This window comes from Palaemon carinicauda, chromosome 25 (genome assembly GCF_036898095.1).
Source record: "Palaemon carinicauda isolate YSFRI2023 chromosome 25, ASM3689809v2, whole genome shotgun sequence".
NCBI classification, from domain to species: Eukaryota; Metazoa; Arthropoda; class Malacostraca; order Decapoda; family Palaemonidae; genus Palaemon; species Palaemon carinicauda.
This window is the reverse complement of record NC_090749.1, coordinates 69,192,163-69,207,162: the sequence shown is the minus strand read 5'-3', so window position 1 is coordinate 69,207,162 and position 15,000 is coordinate 69,192,163. Positions and strand designations below refer to the sequence as shown.

Below are 15,000 nucleotides of genomic sequence, written 5' to 3'. Positions count from 1 at the left end.
ACTTAAAGTGGAAAGGTTCACGAGATATAAAACAAATATAATGCCTCTAACTTTAAACGTCAAGTTACCAAACATAAACTTTTCAAAAGGAAAATAATTATATTTAACTTTGAACTTTCAAGTTTTACCTTACAAGCACAACTAATGGAGGAAATATTGTGAATTCGAATAAAAAGAATCCCGTGGATACGAAAAGAAATGCTGTGTTAAGCTGTAGTGTTCTATCTAGTTATTCATCACCCCTTATTATTATTATTATTATTATTATTGTTATTGTTATTGTTGTTGTTGTTGTTGTTGCTGTTGTTGTTATAATTATTTCCATTATTATCATCATCATCATCATCATCATCATCATCATCATCATCATCATCATCATCATCATCATCTCCATTATTATAATTATTATTTCCATTATTATAATTATTATTTCCATTATTATAATTATCATTTCCATTATTATAATTATTATTTCCATTATTATTATTATTATTTCCATTATTATTATTATTATCATTTTATATTCATCTTTATATATGACTTTTATACACCCCATTATATGACAATAACATACAACAGGGGTAATGATAATTTCAGTATTGATACCACTGTTTTGAACAAATCCTAATATCATTTAATCAAATTATTAAAAAAACATAACTAAAAACAAAAGTAAATATAATCATGATAAAACATTGAACAAATGTTTGTAAAATACATATAACCGCACATATGGAACACTACTTAAAAGGCCTGGACTTTCCAAAAATCATTTATCTATGAAGGTCGTCTTTGCAATAAGAAGCTCTAAAATGTCACTGTCTTCTTGATATTCCAAATCGTAGGAGGGCCCTTAAAAGGTCGCAGTTATCCTAATCTAATATCCAAGAAGGTCTCTTCTTTCCAAAATCCGTTCTCCAAAGAAAGTTCCAGCTTCTTAGTCTCCTAAAAAATCAACATCCCAGAAGGTCCCATCTTTTCAGATCCCTAGATATAGGGTATAGTCTTCCCAAAACCCAGTCTCTTAAAAGATCTCATACTCAATAAATATCTCCAAAAAGTTCTGTTCTTTCAAAAATGCAGCCCTTCAAAAGGTCCTCTATTCTCGAACTCTAACCTCCAAAAACTTCATAAAATAGAAATGTCATTGAGCATGAAAATATTTCTGCAATTCACAAAGGGCAACTATAGCATTCTACTAACTATTTTAGTTTATGCCAAAAGCCAAAGAAAGCGTATTGAAACGTGGTATCTATGACTTACATTGTTGGGGATAAAAGTACACGCAAGTACATGGATGGACACCGATACCGAAAAAGCACATGTAAGAGGATTATAATCTTACAGGTATCCTTAACAAACTTGACAAACACAAACGCACAAAAATGTCTTGTGCTATGGAACTGCACACAAACCAGAGAATATATTTACAAACAGTAAAAATATCACCTTAAACGTGTGTATACTGAAAACACACCTGCACACAAAGTAGAGGATACTTTTACAAACACGAAAAACGTTACCTTTATAAACACAAACAACAACCGCAGAACACATAAAGAGCAAGATTATATAAACACAAATAAAAACAGAATACGAATAAAACAGCGAAACTCTGTAGCATTTGCAAGCAGTCACTCTATCGTGGGACCCTATTTCAAGACTTATTTTGAAAGTTTAGGAGAGAAGGAGTGGCATCTCCCGGTAGTTTTGCAACTTGCCGACGTCAGCAGCAAAAAAAAGTGGGGGTTATAGTGTGAAGGCCTCTTCTATGTAGCATTTTAAAGTTCATTGTTGCCTTTTTCAGTTTTTTTTTAAAGTTTAGGGTCGTGTGTCATTGATGCAATATCCAATTTATTATATCGGTGTTACACTGAATTTTATAATGTGGTCATATTTCTTCTTGAAATATACAAAATTTTTAAATGCGTAATGAAATAGAGTGAAATTCTCTCATTAATCTATCATTGTTCAGTTCATTGCAGTTTTATAATATGCCAATTTACGGGAACCGTAAAAATTCACTGCTAAATATTTAGATAGATATGCACACACACACACCCCCATCTTACCAGGGTATGACTACTCCCTCTCCCTGCTACCCCAAGGACAGGAGGTTAACGTGATTGAATATATATATATATAAATATATATATATATATATATATATATATATATATATATATATATATATATATATATATATATATTCTTTTCTAAGTGAAGATATCTTAAGGTGGTGAAAGAGTTCGTGTATCGTCATGGTCAGCAATGCGGTACTAATCATGGCCACTTATACTAGGTTGGTTTGCTGTGAGTGGTCAGACGAAAATATCCCACCATGACAAATCCACACTGGCCAGGCATTTGTTGTTGTTATTTTTGTATATTATATATATATATATATATATATATTATATATATATATATATATATATATATATATATATATATATATATATATATCCGCCCTTTATCATATAGGAGGAAGAGGTTCCTTTAGTCAACTAGGTCACAGATTTCACGGTATTGTTCATCATGTTATTTGTGTAATGTTTATTATTTCATTGTTGTTAGGCAACATCGTGTTTCTACATTGCGATATTTTTTGTAGATTTATTCAAAGCAAGTATCGTTGTAGAATTTAGTAATATGTTGCTTTACTTTAATAAAAATCCTTCATCTACATTGTAAAATTCCTGCTATTCCAATATTTAAGTTTTTATTATAATCTTTTTTTTTTTTTTTTTTTTTTTTGCTGGGCCTTAAAGTTAAGGAGAGAGACTGTTTCTTCATTGTAAAATTTCTTCATTGTAAAACTCCTTTTGTATCTTTCACATCGTCTATAAAACCACGAGAGATCGCAAAGATCGAGTATCGGCCTCAGGATGTTTCTCACGTAGTTCGGCATTGGAAAATTCATCGTAACGTTTCTTGCATTGTTAGAGGATTCAGGAGGGATCCAGCGTCGTCATTGTATTTTTCATTGTTTTGTAATGGAAAAAAATACTATTCATAGTCATTTTGATATTCATTATATTATTGTGTTTTGGGATACCTTAACGTCGATTGTGGTGGCAGGTGTGGTAACGTCCCTGACTGGGGAACGCCAGACTGGGGTTCGAGTCCTGCTCAAGCTCGTTAGTTCCTTTGGTCACTGCAGCCTCTCCATCCTTGTGACCGGAGGATGTGGGGTTTAGGGAAGTCTATAAGTCTATCTGCTGAGTCATCAGCAGCCATTGCCTGGCCCTCCTTGTTCCTAGCCTGGGTGAAGACGGGTTAGGGCAATGATCATATGTACATATGGTCAGTCTCTAGAGCATTGTCATGCTTGATAGGGCAATATCACTGTCCCTAGCCTCTGCCATTCATGAGCGACCTTTAAACCTTTAAATTTATATATATATATATATATATATATATATATATATATATATATATATATATATATATAGAGAGAGAGAGAGAGAGAGAGAGAGAGAGAGAGAGAGAGAGAGAGAGAGAGAGAGAGAGAGAGAGAGAGAGAGAGAGAGAGAGAGGTGGAAGTGGCACTACAACCATATATATATATATATATATATATATATATATATATATATATATATATATATATATATATATATTTATATATATATATACATATATATATATATATATATATATATATATATATATTTATATATATATATATATATAAATATATATATATATATATATATATATATATATATATATATATATATATATATATATATATATATGGTTGTAGTGCCACTTCCACCTCTCTCTCTCTCTCTCTCTCTCTCTCTCTCTCTCTCTCTCCTCTCTCTCCTCTCTCTCTCTCTCTCTCTTTATATATATATATATATATATATATATATATATATATACATACATATATATATAAATATATATATATATATTTATATATATATATATATATATATATATATATATATATATATATATTATATATATATATATGTATATGTATATCAAGAAGTATTCCCTGATGGCTTATCCATAAGAGAATAAAAATCACGTCTCTCTATCTCTCTCCAATTAGAAAACTATCTCACTTTAGCTATGATAGACAGGGAAGGATGTCTCGGGTGACATCTCTTCCGTTCCACTTTTTATTAAAGAACAAAAAAAATTCTTGTTGTTGTATTAGGTCAATGTGAAGAGAAGAGTTGTGGGAAGTGAAGAACAGGGGAAGAGAAAGGAAGAACAGATAACAGATGAATATGGATAATGTGAGAGTGAAAGGTTGTACATACACATATAAACTCACACACACACACACACATAGCAAGAATGAACAATTCCCACCATCACTAATCTGATCAAACCTCAAACGTGAATAAGGAATAAGGACATGTCTTGGGTATTGATACCACACTAGACTAGAAGCGGTTGCATTTATTGTCGTTGCTCTTGTTGTTGTTGTAGTTGATATAGGTATATATAGATGGATTTGTCTGTGTGGCTGTGCGTGTGTAAAGAGAGAGAGAGAGAGAGAGAGAGAGAGAGAGAGAGAGAGAGAGAGAGAGAGGAGAGAGAGAGAGAGAGAGTGTGTGTTGGTAGTTGTAAAATGGTGTTTGAAAACTTTTAAACAGAATGTAATGGTTTTTGGTGGTAATTATCTCTCTCTCTCTCTCTCTCTCTCTCTCTCTCTCTCTCCTCTCTCTCTCTCTCTCTCTCTCTCTCTCTTTCCATCACATTGTGAAGCCTTCGACGAATTCGCATTTTATCGCTGTGTATCGATCCTCTGGTAAAGATCCAACTGTACGGTATATTTAGAACAGGCAAAAGAAAACTCTACGGGAAAGGACTCCCATTTTCGAAGGAGGCAAAGCTGGGAAAGACTAAAGACGAAGGTATAGAAAAATTGAACTCAGGGTTTATGGGAAATTACATTCTGATTGTTTTATTGACGTCTTCTTATTGAGAAGATGAAGACAATTGTTTTTAAAGAATGCAAATAACAGTGTTATTATCAATATTTCTATTATTATTATTATTGTTTTTACAAGCCAGGTGCAACCCTAGTTGGAAAAGCATGATGGTGTAAAGTAGCCTTGTGAGAGAAAGAAATGAAGAATTAAAGAAGAAACCAATTAAAATAATAAAAACATGGTAAATAGCAATATGAGATAAATTTTCAACAAATAAACTATGAAACATGGATAATAGTGGACTGCTTCAACTGGTAAATTCTGCTGGAATACTGTGTAACATTAGGCCTAATGGCAGAAAAGGCATGACTGTTAGAATCCAGTGGATATCTAGTAATGTGTCGTAGATGGTTTAGCCCTGGAAGCTGTATACGCAAGAGAAGGACACTCTAGAATTAAACCATTGTTCTCTAGTCTTGGGTAGGGCCATAGCCTCGGTCTTCTATTGCCTTGTGTTAGAGTTTTCTTACTTGAGGGTACACTTGGACAAACTCTTCTATCTTTCTTTTTATAGTTTATATATGATTGATCTAATTTAATTTTGTTTATGTTATTGAAATATTATCATTTAATTGTTCATTACTTCTCTTGGAGTTTATTGATTTCCCTTTTTCCTTTCTTCACTGGGCTATTTTTCCTTGTTAGAGCACTTGGGCTTATAGCATCCTACTTTTCCAAATGGGGCTGTAGCTCAGCTAATAATAATAATAATAATAATAATAATACTTGTATTATGAAAAATATTTTAGAAATGAAAAAAAAAAAGAAAAATAGCTAATTGAAGGACCGTAGGTAAGGGATGTAATGGAATTGTATTTTTCGTTCTGAAATTTAAGTTCAGAGTCAGTTTTAATAGTTTAAATGCTGCTCATGAATGACAGAGGCCAAAGACAAGTGGTGATGCTCTAGACTCTAGAGGTTGACCATATATAAATATGATCAGCACCCAAGTCCCCTCTTCACCTATACTAGACCAAGGCGGGCCAGGCAATGGCTGCTGATAACTCAGCAAGTAGACCTACAGGCTCTCCTCTCAAGGCCCCATCCGTAGCTCACAAGGAGGGTGAGTTTGCAGATTCTACAAAAACCATCGAGCTTGAGCGGTACTCGAACTCCAGTCCGGTTAATTGTTAAGCATAGAGGTTTCTAATAACCTGATATATTCAAAACATAAAAAAATGAATTAATTTCTCAAAACTGATGTCCAAAAATTTTTTGAATATATACACACACACACACACACACGTATATATATATATATATATAATATATATATATATATATATATATATATATATATATATATATATATATATATATATATATATTGACAATAAGGAATAATGACAATGCAACGATTTCCCTTTGTTAGAAATCAACTTCAGCTGCCAAAATTTGCATTTTGCAATGTTGCGTATTATTATTATTATAATTATTATTATTATTATTATTATTATTATTATTATTATTATTATTATTATTATTATTTCAAGAACCCTAACACTATTAAAAGACAGGTACTTGCACTCTACACTCTGTTAAGTACATAGTTCAGCAAACCACACAGGTACAGTTCATAGGAAACTAATTCTGTAACCTTTTGGTATTAATGTATGTACTCTACAATTCTGTACTGTACTATACGATTTACGTACAGCACTATACACCTAGTATTATATTTTAAGTATTACAGTAAACTGATAACACTTCTTTATAATTGCTCCAAGTTATTGTTTCCAATGATTTCCTGTTATGATGATTATAACATTATTTATGTCTATGTAAGTGTCCCTGAATCTTTTTTAATTGCTTTAAGAAACGGCATAAGGTTCATCTCTGGGATGAAGCCGGATGAATGATTTCTTCAGGACGTTGTGTCGGATGCAGAAGACGTTAATGATAATGGATCGTCTACTTTTTCTTTATATATTTTTTAAAAAAGAACACTGTGATAGGTAAAGATTGCATATAGCTTCCTTAAGACGCTTTAATAAAACGCTACTTATGAAGAGTATATTCTTTCAGTAGGTTTTTTAAATCACAAACGCTTTTAAACATTTCAGTCAGTTTTTCCCAGACTCCAGTTCTGAAGTTCGCGTTCTTCTCGATCTTCAGCCTTCTCTCTACTTTCGTCAACTCTTTACAATGCTCTTTTCTATGCTCAACGATCTCTGCATTCAAACGCTCCCGAGTATTCTCTTCATATGTTGTACCCTGGTGACATTACCTTCCTTTTCAGGGAAAACTTTAAAGTTATTGACAGCCTCAGACCACAAATTCTGCCTTCAAGCATTCGACGTTTGAAGCTTCAAGTCTTTCATCTCTCCGTAGGCGTCTGAGAATACATTCCAGCCGTCCATTTTAAGTTCGTGTTGGCGTCTGTTTCTATAGACATCCTTATCATCTCTGACCTGTTGAGGGTAGGTCTACTCATATTATTTTAACTAACATTTATTGGAGTGGGCAGAGATTGATTGAACTTTCTCCAAAGTAAATTCAAATTTCATGTCAGGTTTGTAACAAGTTTAAATTTAGTTCTTATAAAGCAAAGGTGTTTTCTTGATCAAAATTGTATGTATATATTAGTTACATCCTTTTTACTTCTGATTTTAATTTCGGAATATTGAATCCTCTTTATATAGTAAAGAGCAATTGTCGGTGTATATATATATATATATATATATATATATATATATATATATATATATATATATATATATATATATATATATATATATATATATATATGAATAATAGTACCAGGGTTATTATATACATCTTTATTGCTTAGCTTTCGGAAGATCTATTTCCATCATCAGAGCCTAAAATAGGATACAATGTATAAGTTAAAACCTGGGCCGGGCAACGTACGAATTAAATTGTGTTTAATTTTATTTCATGTGAGTTTATAGCGCTGGCGCTTTGATCTTTTATTTTGTATTTAGATTGATTTTATAGTTTTATGTTGATTTATTATTTTTATTTCATAAAGTTTTTGTATGTTCATTTTGAATTTTCTGTTTTAAATATTCATCCTACTATGTTTTAACTTATACATTGTATCCTATTTTAGGCTCTGATGATGGAAATAGATTTTCCGAAAGCTAAGCAATAAAGATGTATATCATAACCCTGGTACTATTATTCATATTGAAACTCCGCTTTCCACGGAATAAATCAATAGCTGATGTGATTACGCAACGATATGGACGACCATTGCGTTCTCTTTATCGAAGTACAGAGCGCCAAGACTACAAACCCAAGAAACTTTCAAGTGATCTTCATTTTCTGAATTGTTGCCACGCCCAAGACCTTGTTCCTAATTTTCTGCGTTTTAAGTTGTCTAATAGAAATCTTCAACGCACCCGTAGTTATAGAAATTGTCAAAAACATTTTTTATCTTGTGAGATTCGAGCAAAGCAAAGAAGTATTACTGTCTGTCAGGAATCCCTCCAAAACCAGCAACAACTGTTAAAATCCAAATTGTCTTATCTTGATTTTATACATTTAAGTAATCTTATTGAAACTAACAATTGTAAGTCAATTCAACATGTAACGCATATCCAACAAAGGAAGCTAAAAAACTTGGGGTATGTAGATGATTGTAATGTGTCTAGTGATAAGGTGATATTTAATTTTTCTAAGGTGGTATTAACAGATATTCAAAAATCTGCTCTTGCCAAGGGCTTAAAGTTTGTTTTCCCCCCCTCGACGTTTAAACTATGTTCAGCACTTTTTACAGTTCGAAAAATTTTACAAAACCATTTCTACTTTAGATTTTTATGATCCATTGAGTAAGGGAATCGGGTATTTTAAGCAGTCACTAGGGTATTTGGCTAACTGGTCATTTTATTCTTTTAATCCATTCAACAATAACAAATATTCAGACAAGGAAACTACTGGAATTCTTAAGAACTTGTCAAATAACGATGATCTTGTAATAACTAGACCTGACAAGGGTAATGGTGTTGTACTATTGGATAAAAATACTTATGTTGGGAAGATGGTGGACATTTTAAATGACAGGTCAAAATTTGCTCCGTTAACATCTGATACTTTTTCGTATCTTCTGAAATATGAAGATAAGGTTAACAGGTTCCTAAGGATATTAAAGAATAATGGTGTCATTGAAAACGGAACTTTCCAATCTCTATACTGCTCAGGATCTAGGCCAGGAATTATGTACGGACTGCCAAAGGTTCATAAAAATAATTGTCCTTTAAGACCTATTTTGTCTGCTTGTGGGACGCACAATTATAATATAGCTAAATTTCTGGTTCCGGTAATAGCCCCAATAACAGTGAATGAATATACAGTGAAGGATTCTTTTTCATTTGCTAAAGAAATTTCAAACTTAAACTTGGGAAAATGTACAATGGCTAGCTTTGACGTGGAGTCTCTTTTCACTAATATTCCTTTGACTGAGACAATAGATATCTGCGTGGAAGGGTTGTTTGGAGACGAGGAACAAGTGAATGGCTTTACAAGGAAGGAGATGAAGGAACTGTTGGGATTGTCTGCTAAGGATTGTTTGTTTTTATTTGATAAAAAGTTTTATGTACAGGTTAATGGTTGTGCTATGGGTAGCCCTATGGGACCTAGTCTCGCAAATGCCTTTCTTGCCTATTATGAAAACATCTGGTTAAATGAATGCCCTACTGATTTTAAACCTCTTTTTTATAGATGGTATGTCGACGACACATTTTTGTTATTTCGTAGCCCAAGTCATGTCCAATTGTTTTTAAACTATTTGAATTCCAAACACCAAAATATAAATTTTACTAGTGAAGTGGAAATGGATGGTAACATATCTTTCCTTGACATCAACATTCATAAATTTGGTAATGGGTTAAACACATCTGTCTACAGGAAACCAACGTTCACAGGCTTATGCACTAAATTCTCCTCTTTTATCCCTATACAATATAAGAGAAATCTTATCTGTACTCTCACTTATAGAGCGTATAACCTTTGCTCTAATTACCTCAACATTCATAAGGAACTGACGTATATTAAAAAACTACTTTACAACAATGGATTCCCGTATAATTTTACTGATACTTCTATAGGGAAAACACTAAGCAAACTCACGCTACCACCTTGTGAAAGGAAACTAATTGCTCCTCGGAAAAATATCTTCTTTTCTATTCCATATCTGGGGTCCCACAGTTTTAAAATACGATATCTTTGCAGTAGAATTGTGCGTGAATTTTATCCTCAGGTATCATTGAAGATCGTGTTTTCCCCATCAAATGCTATTAGCAAATTTTTCCAATTTAAAGACCGGGTCTCAGATGATCTTTGTTCGGGTGTCATATATAAATATAAGTGTGATCGCTGTAATGCATCGTATATTGGAAAAAGTGAAAGACATTACCGTGCAGGATTATCTGAGCACTTCGATCGCTCACCTAGAACGGGTAATTATATGGCAAAACCACCCCATTCAGCCATCAGAGACCATTCCGTAAGTGAGGACCACCCTATGACCAAGGGGAATTTTTCCATCTTAACCACTTCCCAGAGTAACCTCGACTTAATAATAATGGAGGCAATATTCCAGCACAAACTAAAACCAAACCTGGGCCGGGCAACGTACGAATTAAATTGTGTTTAATTTTATTTCATGTGAGTTTATAGCGCTAGCGCTTTGATCTTTTATTTTATATTTAGATTGATTTTATAGTTTTATGTTAATTTATTATTTTTATTTCATAAAGTTTTTGTATGTTCATTTTGAATTTTCTGTTTTAAATATTCATCCTACTATGTTTTAACTTATACATTGTATCCTATTTTAGGCTCTGATGATGGAAATAGATTTTCCGAAAGCTAAGCAATAAAGATGTATATCATAACCCTGGTACTATTATTCATATTGAAACTCCGCTTTCCACGGAATAAATCAATAGCTGATATATATATATATATATATATATATATATATATATATATATAAATATATATATATATATATATATATATATATATATATATATATATATATATATATATGTATATATGTATATATACATACCTATATATATATATATATATATATATATATATATATATATATATATATATATATATATATATATATATGTGTGTGTGTGTGTGTGTGTGTATCTGATCACGCCAGCAATCTCGTCCCCTGGGGTGGGCGAAGGGAAGTAGTCATACCCTAGGGAGAGAAAGGTCTGCTTGGCATATTTGTGCATATAAATCCTAAACATTTATCCGTCATTTTTGACGGGTAGAGTACACTAGTTACAAAAAAAAGTTTAGAGGGCCACAAGGAGATTGAGATATCATGAAGGCTATGAATGAAGTTAAGAAGGTTGAAAACCACTGAGCTAGAGAATATAGGACTGATAATGAATATGAGTAAAACTAATAACGATCAGTGACTATCGCCTTGGATGGCCAAATTACCTTCGCTGCAGGTTCGAGGCGTACTTTAAAGGCGTTCCTCGAACAGTTTAGTGGTGACCCAGAAAAACAGGAAGTATTATTCGCTAGTCTTTGCCCTTAAAGAGGAGCAGGTTTCTAGAATGATAAACAGCGCAGCACTAAAGACGAACCCTTTCAAATGAATAACAATAAAAAATGCAGCCGTTTCTAGTCCACTGTAGAACAAAGACCTTTGTCACGTTCTTATTCATGTCTGGGATTTGCCCAAGTTGGATGAGTGATGGTGGGAGACTTTTGTTTGATCGCAGACAACATACCAACCTAGTATGGGTGGTTCTTACTACAGCAGTACAGCTTTGCACATCATAACTAAAATCTATATTCTATTCGGAAATTCTCTGTAGAAATTTACGGTTTTGAGCTGTATTTCAGTAAAATACAGGTGACAGTAATTTTACCCTTCTTTGGTATCATCTTTTACGGGTTATTGACCGTAATATCACTCCTTTACGTCAATATATCCTATTTTAAAAACTGTAAATGCCTTGCAACATTTAATCCATGATTTTAACCGTTTTTTACGGCAAATTTTTAACAGTGTAAGGGCCTTGCAAAAGCCAAATTGCGTTCTAGGGGACAGATGATTACTTGCCTCATGGGCAATAAGAATACCTTTTGCCAACCCACCTTCAAAAAAGTAAGTGTCCTCGGAAGATAACTTGCATAAAATAAAGACATCAGAAATAGAAAAAAATGGGGCTTATACTTAAAGGTTTAAAGGTTTAAAAGTCACTCATGAATGGCAGAGGTAAGGGACAGTGACAATGCCTTGGAGACTGACCATATACTATATACATATGTTCAGCGTCCAAACCCCGTCTCCAGTCTCCACCTAAGATAAAACCTGGGAGATCCAGACAATGGCTGCTGATGACTCAGCAGGTAGATTTATAGACTCCTCCAAACCCCACGTAATTGGCTCAGAGGAATGGTGAGGTTGCAGGCGCTAAAAGAAACTATAGAAAATGAGCGGGCCCCACCCCAGTCCAGCAGATCGCTAGACAGGGACGTATCCAATAGGCTACAAAGATCAAGTAGAACTCATAAACTCGATGAGTCTCTCCTTGCTCTGATTTATGTCATACACATCAAGCAAAAGTCAACAATAATTTATCGATTTTTTATCATATTTTTTTTTTCTAGACAGAAATAACTTTTCTCTTCTCATGAAAGCAGTATAAATATTTTAACATTGTTAACAGAGAGAGTAATGTTGATAACAACAATAATTAGAGGGGCACTCGGTTGAGAGTATACCTTCACCTCTGCGAACTTGTACTTCGATGTATTTTCTTCAAAATCTGATGGATTTTTCCTAGGGTCATACCTGACTTGTCTTCCAAGTTTCGTTGAAATTGGTTTCGTAGATTTTGCGTAATGTTGTTCACCTAACAAAAAACAAGCAGTCTTTTTTTATTCTTAACTCCAATACGTACTTATATTTATACTTATACTTCGAATTTGGCGAAGGTAATAATAGTATCCTTGCTGCATGAAAAGAGTGAATATTTATATAATATTGTTTACTTATATGTTTTCTACATTGCCTGAAAAATAAACTCCTTGTTTATCCTTCACACAAAAAAAAAAGAAAAAAAAAATAGAAAAATAAAAAAACAAGAAAATATCGTTGAACCAAATGACATGATGCAATTGCAGAGTTACTTAAATATTGCCTTTATTTTAATGGGAAGTTAATAGTAATTGTTATGATAATAGCTGATAGTAATAATAATAATATCTTGAAAGGTTTCCCCTTTCTTGGCTCTTTCTATATCTTTATCTTATTTCTTAATTTTCAAAACCATAATTGTTGCTCGTGTTCTTACTTTTTTAGTTTAAGATATTGTTATTACTCAATAACTTTTATATATATTGCTAATCTCCCTGTTTTGTCTCAGTCTCCTTTTTCCAACTAGTTTGGCTCTCAGCAATCAGACAAAAAATCCCCCACCGTCACCAATTCGTAGTGGTCAAACCCCAGATGTTATTCTGGGCCTTTGTCTTCCAGCGGATTAGAAACGGGTGCACTGTTGTCCATATATATATATATATATATATATATATATATATATATATATATATATATATATATATATATATATATATATACAGTATATATATATATATATATATATATATATATATATATATATATATATATATATATATATATATATGAACACATTGTGACACTAGGTTTGTATCCTATGAGAGATCATACAAAAATCTCCCACTATCACCAATCTGCCGTTAAATAATGGGGTGATGAAAATTGGCCAAACCCCAGACATGAGTCGGGAGCCATTGTCCTGCAGTAGACTAGAAACGGCTGCATTTGTTGTTGTTGTTCTTGTCGTAGTTGTTGTATTAATCACATAGTGATAAAGGTAATCCCCGTCACTATCGACATCTCTTCAGAATAAAGAGCTGTTCTCCACAAGAAATGTCCCGACCAGAGAAAAAAAACATTTTTTTTTTCTCGCCCGTAAGTCTTTCTCTGAAGATATAAGCCACACATACCGAGGCGAGGGAAAGAAAAGTAATATCCCTTCTGTTCGGTATATCATTTGGCATTATCCTACCTTAATATCCTCTTTTATATGCCCCTGCCATTCCCTCTCGTCCTCCCAGCTAAGAAAAGGGTCCCCGGTGATAACCGTCTTTGTGTTAATAATATCAAAAGACCCCTTCCCCTACCCCCCCCCCCATGAGGAGGGGGTTTCTTCATTTTATTGTTAGGTGCTTCCCCGGTTTTGCTTTTTTTCAGAGAGAGAGAGAGAGAGAGAGAGAGAGGAGAGAGAGAGAGAGAGAGAGAGAGAGAGAGAGAGAGAGCTCCAGGGTTGACATAGTGAGACATAAACAGTCGACTGAAGTGAAGCGCAAAACGGGAAAAGAGTGGGTTCGAGATTTCAGCTTTGTACCAGAAAAAATATATTAGAAAACCTTTTGTGTCTATAAGACCAAAAATGACGGTTAATAATCTATATAGATATGTATGCATGGATTCAATTCTTGCTACCCTCCTCCTTTTCAACCGGGTCTGACAACCTTCTCTCCATCTAATTAAGGGGCGGGGAGAAACCGATTAATCATAAGAATAATAATGCCGGTCAGTGTGATAGGAAAGAAATATAGGTATATATATATACTGTATGTATATATATATATATATATATATATATATATATATATATATATATATATATATATATGCGTGTGTATGTATATAATGTAGATATGATAAAATCTAAATCACGTTTATGTATGCATCTTCCAAACTCATAGTAGATACATATGATATTGTTTCCATCCTATATTACTCGTGACATACTTACGGGTACGAATAGGTACTCATAGCAGCAGATGTCCGTATTATAGTGCTGGTAAGCATTTATTGCACTTTAATGTGACAGGCTTAGGATTTACGGTTGAGAGAGAGAGAGAGAGAGAGAGAGAGAGAGAGAGAGAGAGAGAGAGAGAGAGAGAGAGAGAGAGAGAGAGAACTTATGATGTAATCTATAGCAAACCTTAGGGATTCATTCCCTTAAATATCCATATGCCCATA

The 15,000-nt window shown here is 33.1% G+C and overlaps 1 protein-coding gene across 1 annotated transcript in view; it reads right to left on the bottom strand.

The window, feature by feature from the left end:
* Positions 1 to 15,000, bottom strand: part of LOC137619065 (uncharacterized) — a 54,559-nt gene that overhangs the window by 123 nt on the left and 39,436 nt on the right. The window lies entirely within an intron of this gene.